The following is a 10,432-nucleotide window of genomic DNA, read 5'->3' on the forward strand; positions in this document are numbered from 1 at the left end:
GAGGCGGGGAATCAGAGCTGGGGAATCAGAGGCGGGGAATCAGAGTTGGGGAATCAGAGGCGGGGAATCAGATATGGTGAATCAGAGGTGGGGAATCAGAGGTTGTGAATCAGAGATGTGGAATCACAGGCGGGAAATCAGAGGCAGGGAATCAGAGCTGGGGAATCAGAGGAGGGGAATCAGAGCTGGGGAATCAGAGGCAGGGAATCAGAGTTTGGGATTTTGAGGCGGGGAATCAGAGCTGGGGAATCAGAAGCGGGGAATCAGAGGCGGGGTATCAGAGGCAGGGAATCAGAGGCAGGCAATCAGATATGGGGATTCAGAGGTGGGGAATCAGAGGTTGGGAATCAGAGGCAGGGAATCAGAGGCGGGGAATCAGAGGCAGGGAATCAGATGTGGGGAATCAGAGGCAGGGAATCAGAGCTGGGGTATCAGAGGCGGGGAATCAGAGTTTGGGAATCAGAGGCGGGGAATTAGTTATGGGGAAACAGAGGCGGGGAATCAGAGGCGGGGAAAGAGAGCTGGGGAATCAGAGGCGGGGAATCAGAGTTGGGGAATCAGAGGCGGGGAATCAGATATGGGGAATCAGAGGCGGGGAATGAGAGGCGCGGAAAGAGAGGCGGGAAATCAGATATGGGGAATCAGAGGTGGGGAATCAGGGGAGGGGTATCAGAGGCTGGGTATCAGACACGGGGATTCAGAGGCGGGGAATCAGAGATGGGGAATCAGAGGCGGGGAATCAGAGGCAGGGAATCAGATGCGGGGAATCAGAGGCGGGGAATCAGAGCTGGGTAATCAGAGGCGGGGAATCAGAGTTGGGGTATCAGAGGCGGGGAATCAGATATGGGGAAACAGAGGCGGGGAATCAGAGGCGGGGTAACAGAGGCGGGGAATCTGATATGGGGAATCAGAGGTGGCGAATGAAAGGTGGTGAATCAGAGATGGGGAATTAGAGGCGGGGAATCAGAGGCAGGGAATCAAACACGGGGAATCAGAGGTGGGGAATCAGAGCTGGGGAATCAGAGGCGGGGAATCAGAGTTGGGGAATCAGAGGCGGGGAATCAGATATTGGGAAACAGAGGCGGGGAATCAGAGGCAGGGAAACAGAGGTGGGGAATCAGATATGGGGAATCAGAGGTGGGGAATCAGAGGTTGGGAAACAGAGGCAGGGAATCAGAGGCGGGGAGTCAGAGGCGGGGAATCAGAGGCAGGGAATCAGATGTGCGGAATCTGAGATGGGGAATCAGAGGCAGCGAATCAGAGGCGGGGAACCAGAGGCGGGGATTCAGAGGCGGGGAATCAGATATGGGGAATCAGAGGTGGGGAATCTGATATGGGGAAACAGAGGCGGGGAATCAGAGGCGGGGAAACAGAGGCGGGGAATCTGATATGGGGAATCAGAGGTGGCGAATGAAAGGCGGTGAATCAGAGATGGGGAATAAGAGGCGGGGAATCAGAGGCAGGGAATCAAACACGGGGAATCAGAGGTGGGGAATCAGAGCTGGGGAATCAGAGGCGGGATTCAGAGTTGGGGAATCAGAGGCGGGGAATCAGATATGGGGAAACAGAGGTGGGGAATCAGAGGCAGGGAAACAGAGGTGGGGAATCAGATATGGGGAATCAGAGGTGGGGAATCAGAGGTTGGGAAACAGAGGCAGGGAATCAGAGGCGGGGAGTCAGAGGCGGGGAATCAGAGGCAGGGTATCAGATGTGCGGAATCAGAGATGGGGAATCAGAGGCAGCGAATCAGAGGCGGGGAACCAGAGGCGGGGAATCAGAGGTCGGGAATCAGAGGCCGGGAATGAGAGGCCGGGAATCAGAGGCCGGGAATCAGTGGCCGGGAATCAGAGATGGGGAATCAGAGGCGGGGAATCAAACACGGGGAATCAGAGCTGGGGAATCAGAGGCGGGGAATCAGATATGGGGAAACAGAGGCGGGGAATCAGAGGCGGGGAATCAGAGGCACAGAAACAGAGGCGGGGTATCAGATATGGGGAATCAGAGGTGGGGAATCAGGGGCGGGGTATCAGAGGCTGGGTATCAGACACGGGGATTCAGAGGCGGGGAATCAGAGATGGGGAATCAGAGGCGGGGAATCAGAGGCCTGGAATCAGACGCGGGGAATCAGAGGCGGGGAATCAGAGCCTGGGAATCAGAGGCGGGGAATCAGAGGCGGGGAAACAGAGGCTGGGAATCAGATATGGGTCTCAGAGGAGGGGAATCAGAGGTTGGGAATCAGAGGCAGGGAATCAGAGGCGGGGAATCAGAGGCGGGGAATCAGAGGCAGGGATTTGGATGTGTGGACTCAGAGATGGGGAATCAGAGGTAGGGAATCAGAGTCCAAAAATCAGAGATGGGGAATCAGAGGCGGGGAATAAGAGGCGGGAAATCATAGGTGGGGAATCAGATACGGGGAATCAGAGGTGGGGAATCAGAGGCGGTGAATCAGAGATGGGGAATAAGAGGCGGGGAATCAGAGGCTGGAAATCAGGCACGGGGAATCAGAGGCTGTGAATCAGAGGCGGGGAATCAGAGGCGGGGAATCAGAGCTGTGGAATCAGAGGCAGGGAATCAGAGTTGGGGATTCAGAGGCGGGTAATCAGATATGGGGAAACAGAGGAGGGGAATTAGAGGCGGGCAAAGAGAGGCTGGGAATCAGATATGGTGAATCAGAGGTGGGGAATCAGAGGTTGTGAATCAGAGATGGGGAATCACAGGCGGGAAATCAGAGGCAGGGAATCAGAGCTGGGGAATCAGAGGCGGGGAATCAGAGCTGGGGAATCAGAGGCAGGGAATCAGAGTTGGGGATTCAGAGGCGGGGAATCAGAGCTGGGGAATCAGAGGCGGGGAATCAGAGGCAGGGAATCAGAGGCTGGGAATCAGAGGCAGGGAATCAGATATGGGGATTCAGAGGTGGGGAATCAGAGGTTGGGAATCAGAGGCAGGGAATCGGAGGCAGGGAATCAGAGGCAGGGAATCAGATGTAGGGAATCAGAGGCGGGGAATCAGAGCTGGGGAATCAGAGGCGGGGAATCAGAGTTTGGGAATCAGAGGCGGGGAATTAGATATGGGGAAACAGAGGCGGGGAATCAGAGGTGGGGAAACAGAGCTGGGGAATCAGAGGCTGGGAATCATAGTTGGGGAATCAGAGGCGTGGAATCAGATATGGGGAATCGGAGGCGGGGAATCAGAGGCGCGGAATGAGAGGCGGGGAATCAGATATGGGGAATCAGAGGTGGGGAATCAGGGGCGGGGTATCAGAGGCTGGGTATCAGACACGGGGATTCAGAGGCGGGGAATCAGAGATGGGGAATCAGAGGCGGGAATCAGAGGCAGGGAATCATACGCGGGGAATCAGAGGCTGGGAATCAGAGTCCAGGAATCAGAGGCGGGGAATCAGAGTTGGGGAATCAGAGGCGGGGAATCAGAGTTGGGGAATCAGAGGCGGGGAATCAGATATGGTGAATCAGAGGTGGGGAATCAGAGGTTGTGAATCAGAGATGGGGAATCACAGGCGGGAAATCAGAGGCAGGGAATCAGAGGTGGGGAATCAGAGGCGGGGAATCAGAGCTGGGGAATCAGAGGCAGGGAATCAGAGTTGGGGATTCAGAGGCGGGGAATCAGAGGCGGGGAATCAGATATGTGGAAACAGAGGCGGGGAATTAGAGGCGGGCAAACAGAGGCGGGGAATCAGATATGGGGAATCAGAGGTGGGGAATCAGAGGTTGTGAATCAGAGATGGGGAATCACAGGCGGGAAATCTGGGGCAGGGAATCAGAGCTGGGGAATCAGAGGCGGGGAATCAGAGCTGGGGAATCAGAGGCAGGGAATCAGAGTTGGGGATTCAGAGGCGGGGAATCAGAGCTGGGGAATCAGAGGCGGGGAATCAGAGGCAGGGCATCAGAGGCGGGGTATCAGAGGCAGGGAATCAGATATGGGGATTCAGAGGTAGGGAATCAGAGGTTGGGAATCAGAGGCAGGGAATCGGAGGCAGGGAATCAGAGGCAGGGAATCAGATTTGGGGAATCAGAGGCGGGGAATCAGAGCTGGGGAATCAGAGTCGGGGAATCAGAGGTGGCGAATGAAAGGCGGTGAATCAGAGATGGGGAATCAGAGGCGGGGAATCAGAGGCAGGGAATCAAACACGGGGAATCAGAGGTGGGGAATCAGAGCTGGGGAATCAGAGGCGGGGAATCAGAGTTGGGGAATCAGAGTTGGGGAATCAGATATGGGGAAACAGAGGTGGGGAATCAGAGGCAGGGAAACAGAGGTGGGGATTCAGATATGGGGAATCAGAGGTGGGGAATCAGAGGTTGGGAAACAGAGGCAGGGAATCAGAGGCGGGGAGTCAGAGGCGGGGAATCAGAGGCAGGGAATCAGATGTGCGGAATCAGAGATGGGGAATCGGAGGCCGGGAATCAGAGGCGGGGAATCAGAGGCGCAGAAACAGAGTTGGGGTATCAGATATGGGGAATCAGAGGTGGGGAATCAGGGGCGGGGTATCAGAGGCTGGGTATCAGAGGCGTGGAACCAGAGGCGGGGAATCAGAGGCCGGGATTCAGAGGCCGGGAATGAGAGGCCGGGAATCAGTGGCCGGGGAATCAGAGGCGGGGAATCAGAGATGGGGAATCAGAGGCGGGGAATCAAACACGGGGAATCAGAGCTGGGGAATCAGAGGCGGGGAATCTGAGTTGGCGAATCAGATATGGGGAATCAGAGGTGGGGAATCAGGGGCGGGGAATCAGTGGCAGGGAATCAGAGGCGGGGAATCAGAGGCAGGGAATCAGACACGGGGAATCAGAGGCGGGGAATCAGAGATGGGGAATCAGAGGCGGTGAATCAGAGGCAGGGAATCGGACACGGGAATCAGAGGCGGGGAATCAGAGCTGGGGAATCAGAGGCGGGGAATCAGAGTTGGGGAATCAGAGGCGGGGAATCAGATATGGTGAATCAGAGGTGGGGAATCAGAGGTTGTGAATCAGAGATTTGGAATCACAGGCGGGAAATCAGAGGCAGGGAATCAGAGCTGGGGAATCAGAGGAGGGGAATCAGAGCTGGGGAATCAGAGGCAGGGAATCAGAGTTGGGGATTTAGAGGCGGGGAATCAGAGCTGGGGAATCAGAAGCGGGGAATCAGAGGCGGGGTATCAGAGGCAGGGAATCAGAGGCAGGCAATCAGATATGGGGATTCAGAGGTGGGGAATCAGAGGTTGGGAATCAGAGGCAGGGAATCAGAGGCGGGGAATCAGAGGCAGGGAATCAGATGTGGGGAATCAGAGGCAGGGAATCAGAGCTGGGGTATCAGAGGCGGGGAATCAGAGTTTGGGAATCAGAGGCGGGGAATTAGTTATGGGGAAACAGAGGCGGGGAATCAGAGGCGGGGAAAGAGAGCTGGGGAATCAGAGGCGGGGAATCAGAGTTGGGGAATCAGAGGCGGGGAATCAGATATGGGGAATCAGAGGCGGGGAATGAGAGGCGCGGAAAGAGAGGCGGGAAATCAGATATGGGGAATCAGAGGTGGGGAATCAGGGGAGGGGTATCAGAGGCTGGGTATCAGACACGGGGATTCAGAGGCGGGGAATCAGAGATGGGGAATCAGAGGCGTGGAATCAGAGGCAGGGAATCAGATGCGGGGAATCAGAGGCGGGGAATCAGAGCTGGGTAATCAGAGGCGGGGAATCAGAGTTGGGGAATCAGAGGCGGGGAATCAGATATGGGGAAACAGAGGCGGGGAATCAGAGGCGGGGTAACAGAGGCGGGGAATCTGATATGGGGAATCAGAGGTGGCGAATGAAAGGCGGTGAATCAGAGATGGGGAATTAGAGGCGGGGAATCAGAGGCAGGGAATCAAACACGGGGAATCAGAGGTGGGGAATCAGAGCTGGGGAATCAGAGGCGGGGAATCAGAGTTGGGGAATCAGAGGCGGGGAATCAGATATTGGGAAACAGAGGCGGGGAATCAGAGGCAGGGAAACAGAGGTGGGGAATCAGATATGGGGAATCAGAGGTGGGGAATCAGAGGTTGGGAAACAGAGGCAGGGAATCAGAGGCGGGGAGTCAGAGGCGGGGAATCAGAGGCAGGGAATCAGATGTGCGGAATCTGAGATGGGGAATCAGAGGCAGCGAATCAGAGGCGGGGAACCAGAGGCGGGGATTCAGAGGCGGGGAATCAGATATGGGGAATCAGAGGTGGGGAATCAGAGGTTGTGAATCAGAGATGGGGAAACAGAGGCGGGGAATCAGAGGCGGGGAAACAGAGGTGGGGAATCTGATATGGGGAATCAGACGTGGCGAATGAAAGGAAGTGAATCAGAGATGGGGAATCAGAGGCGCGGAATCAGAGGCAGGGAATCAAACACGGTGAATCAGAGGCGGGGAATCAGAGCTGGAGAATCAGAGGCGGGGAATCAGAGTTGGGGAATCAGAGGCAGCGAATCAGAGGCGGGGAATCAGAGTTGGGGAATCAGAGGCGGGGAATCAGATATTGGGAAACAGAGGCGGGGAATCAGAGGCAGGGAAACAGAGGTGGGGAATCAGATATGGGGAATCAGAGGTGGGGAATCAGAGGTTGGGAAACAGAGGCAGGGAATCAGAGGCGGGGAGTCAGAGGCGGGGAATCAGAGGCAGGGAATCAGATGTGCGGAATCAGAGATGGGGAATCAGAGGCAGCGAATCAGAGGCGGGGAACCAGAGGCGGGGATTCAGAGGCGGGGAATCAGATATGGGGAATCAGAGGTGGGGAATCAGAGGTTGTGAATCAGAGATGGGGAAACAGAGGCGGGGAATCAGAGGTGGGGAAACAGAGTTGGGGAATCTGATATGGGGAATCAGACGTGGCGAATGAAAGGAAGTGAATCAGAGATGGGGAATCAGAGGCGGGGAATCAGAGGCAGGGAATCAAACACGGTGAATCAGAGGCGGGGAATCAGAGCTGGAGAATCAGAGGCGGGGAATCAGAGTTGGGGAATCAGAGGCAGCGAATCAGAGGCGGGGAACCAGAGGCGGGTAAACAGAGGCGGGGAATCAGATATGGGGAATCAGAGGTGGGGAATCAGAGGTTGTGAATCAGAGATGGGGAAACAGAGGCGGGGAATCAGAGGCGGGGAAACAGAGGAGGGGAATCTGATATGGGGAATCAGACGTGGCGAATGAAAGGAAGTGAATCAGAGATGGGGAATCAGAAGCGGGGAATCAGAGGCAGGGAATCAAACACGGTGAATCAGAGGCGGGGAATCAGAGCTGGAGAATCAGAGGCGGGGAATCAGAGTTGGGGAATCAGAGGCGGGGAATCAGATATGGGGAAACAGAGGTGGGGAATCAGAAGTTGGGAAACAGAGGCAGGGAATCAGAGGCAGGGAATCAGATGTGCGGAATCAGAGATGGAAAATCAGAGGCAGCGAAAAAGAGGCGGGGAACCAGAGGCGGGGAATCAGAGGCCGGGAATGAGAGGCCGGGAATGAGAGGCCGTGAATCAGAGGCCGGGGAATCAGAGGCGGGGAATCAGAGATGGGGAATCAGAGGCGGGGAATCAAACACGGGGAATCAGAGCTGGGGAATCAGAGGCGGGGAATCAGAGTTGGGGAATCAGATATGGGGAATCAGAGGTGGGGAATCAGGGGCGGGGAATCAGTGGCAGGGAATCAGAGGCAGGGAATCAGAGGCGGGGAATCAGAGGCAGGGAATCAGACACGGGGAATCAGAGGCGGGGAATCAGAGATGGGGAATCAGAGGCGGTGAATCAGAGGCAGGGAATCGGATGCCGGGAATCAGAGGCGGGGAATCAGAGCTGGGGAATCAGAGGCGGGGAATCAGAGTTGGGGAATCAGAGGCGGGGAATCAGATATGGGGAATCAGAGGTGGGGAATCAGAGGTTGTGAATCAGAGATGGGGAAACAGAGGCGGGGAATCAGAGGCGGGGAAACAGAGGTGGGGAATCTGATATGGGGAATCAGACGTGGCGAATGAAAGGAAGTGAATCAGAGATGGGGAATCAGAGGCGGGGAATCAGAGGCAGGGAATCAAACACGGTGAATCAGAGGCGGGGAATCAGAGCTGGAGAATCAGAGGCGGGAAATCAGAGTTGGGGAATCAGAGGCGGGGAATCAGATATGGGGAAACAGAGGTGGGGAATCAGAAGTTGGGAAACAGAGGCAGGGAATCAGAGGCAGGGAATCAGATGTGCGGAATCAGAGATGGAAAATCAGAGGCAGCGAAAAAGAGGCGGGGAACCAGAGGCGGGGAATCAGAGGCCGGGAATGAGAGGCCGGGAATGAGAGGCCGTGAATCAGAGGCCGGGGAATCAGAGGCGGGGAATCAGAGATGGGGAATCAGAGGCGGGGAATCAAACACGGGGAATCAGAGCTGGGGAATCAGAGGCGGGGAATCAGAGTTGGGGAATCAGATATGGGGAATCAGAGGTGGGGAATCAGGGGCGGGGAATCAGTGTCAGGGAATCAGAGGCAGGGAATCAGAGGCGGGGAATCAGAGGCAGGGAATCAGACACGGGGAATCAGAGGCGGGGAATCAGAGATGGGGAATCAGAGGCGGTGAATCAGAGGCAGGGAATCGGATGCCGGGAATCAGAGGCGGGGAATCAGAGGTTGTGAATCAGAGATGGGGAATCACAGGCGGGAAATCAGAGGCAGGGAATCAGAGGTGCGTAATCAGAGGCGGGGAATCAGAGCTGGGGAATCAGAGGCAGGGAATCAGAGTTGGGGATTCAGAGGCAGGAAATCAGAGCTGGGGAATCAGAAGCGGGGAATCAGAGGCGGGGAATCAGAGGCAGGGAGTAAGAGGCAGGCAATCAGATATGGGGATTCAGAGGTGGGGAATCAGAGGTTGGGAATCAGAGGCAGGGAATCAGAGGCGGGGAATCAGAGGCAGGGAATCAGATGTGGGGAATCAGAGGCGGGGAATCAGAGCTGGTGAATCAGAGGCGGGGAATCAGATATGGGGAATCAGATGCGGGGAATCAGAGGCGCGGAAAGAGAGGCGGGGAATCAGATATGGGGAATCAGAGGTGGGGAATCAGATATGGGGAAACAGAGGCGGGGAATCAGAGGCGGGGAAACAGAGGCGGGGAATCTGATATGGGGAATCAGAGGTGGCGAATGAAAGGCGGTGAATCAGAGATGGGGAATAAGAGGCGGGGAATCAGAGGCAGGGAATCAAACACGGGGAATCAGAGGTGGGGAATCAGAGCTGGGGAATCAGAGGCGGGGATTCAGAGTTGGGGAATCAGAGGCGTGGAATCAGATATGGGGAAACAGAGGTGGGGAATCAGAGGCAGGGAAACAGAGGTGGGGATTCAGATATGGGGAATCAGAGGTGGGGAATCAGAGGTTGGGAAACAGAGGCAGGGAATCAGAGGCGGGGAGTCAGAGGCGGGGAATCAGAGGCAGGGTATCAGATGTGCGGAATCAGAGATGGGGAATCAGAGGCAGCGAATCAGAAGCGGGGAACCAGAGGCGGGGAATCAGAGGCCGGGAATCAGAGGCCGGGAATGAGAGGCCGGGAATCAGAGGCCGGGAATCAGAGGCCGGGAATCAGAGATGGGGAATCAGAGGCGGAGAATCAAACACGGGGAATCAGAGCTGGGGAATCAGAGGCGGGGAATCAGAGTTGGGGAATCAGAGGCGGGGAATCAGATATGGGGAAACGGAGGCGGGGAATCAGAGGCGGGGAATCAGAGGCACAGAAACAGAGGCGGGGTATCAGATATGGGGAATCAGAGGTGGGGAATCAGGGGCGGGGTATCAGAGGCTGGGTATCAGACACGGGGATTCAGAGGCGGGGAATCAGAGATGGGGAATCAGAGGCGGGGAATCAGAGGCAGGGAATCAGACGCGGGGAATCAGAGGCGGGGAATCAGAGCCTGGGAATCAGAGGCGGGGAATCAGAGGCGGGGAAACAGAGGCGGGGAATCAGATATGGGTCTCAGAGGAGGGGAATCAGAGGTTGGGAATCAGAGGCAGGGAATCAGAGGCGGGGAATCAGAGGCGGGGAATCAGAGGCAGGGATTTGGATGTGCGGAATCAGAGATGGGGAATCAGAGGTAGGGAATCAGAGTCCAAAAATCAGAGATGGGGAATCAGAGGCGGGGAATAAGAGGCGGGAAATCATAGGTGGGGAATCAGATACGGGGAATCAGAGGTGGGGAATCAGAGGCGGTGAATCAGAGATGGGGAATAAGAGGCGGGGAATCAGAGGCTGGAAATCAGGCACGGGGAATCAGAGGCTGTGAATCAGAGGCGGGGAATCAGAGGCGGGGAATCAGAGCTGGGGAATCAGAGGCAGGGAATCAGAGTTGGGGATTCAGAGGCGGGTAATCAGATATGGGGAAACAGAGGAGGGGAATTAGAGGCGGGCAAAGAGAGGCAGGGAATCAGATATGGTGAATCAGAGGTGGGGAATCAGAGGTTGTGAATCAGAGA

This window comes from Narcine bancroftii, chromosome 6 (assembly GCF_036971445.1).
Source record: "Narcine bancroftii isolate sNarBan1 chromosome 6, sNarBan1.hap1, whole genome shotgun sequence".
NCBI lineage: Eukaryota > Metazoa > Chordata > Chondrichthyes > Torpediniformes > Narcinidae > Narcine > Narcine bancroftii.